Source organism: Solanum pennellii, chromosome 4, assembly GCF_001406875.1.
Source record: "Solanum pennellii chromosome 4, SPENNV200".
NCBI classification, from domain to species: domain Eukaryota; kingdom Viridiplantae; phylum Streptophyta; class Magnoliopsida; order Solanales; family Solanaceae; genus Solanum; species Solanum pennellii.
In genome coordinates, this window is record NC_028640.1 from 68,552,912 (window position 1) to 68,553,524 (window position 613).

The following is a 613-nucleotide window of genomic DNA, read 5'->3' on the forward strand; positions in this document are numbered from 1 at the left end:
TTGAGGGGAGTTCTAAGAAGGCGTTCTATATATATATATATATATATATATATATATATATATATATATATATATATGCACACACATTATTATTATTATCATATCATTAATGTTTCTTGCTTAGAAATTACTCATTAGTCAATAACACTGTAAGAGTAAATGTATATACTGTTGTGGTATCATTGAGGTCTCTTGTTTAAAAATTATGCATTAGTTAATAATACTATAAGAATATATGTATATTGTCATGGTATCATTATGGTTTCTTGTTCAGAAATTACTCATTAGTCAATGATACTATAAGAGTATATGTATATTGTTATGGTATCATTAAGGTTCATTATTCAGAAATTACTCATTAGGCAATGATACTATAAAAATATGTATATTGTTGTGGTATTTTTAAGGTTTCTTGTTTAGAAATTGCTCAATAGTCAATGATACTATAAGAGTATGATATTTTTATGGTATCATTAAGGTTCTTGTTTAGAAATTCCTCATTAGTCAATGATACTATAAGAATATATGTATACTGATTTAATATCAATTAAGTGAAATTAACAGTCTTAATGATATTAGTATCGGTTGAGCGAAATTAGGGGGGGGGGGGAAG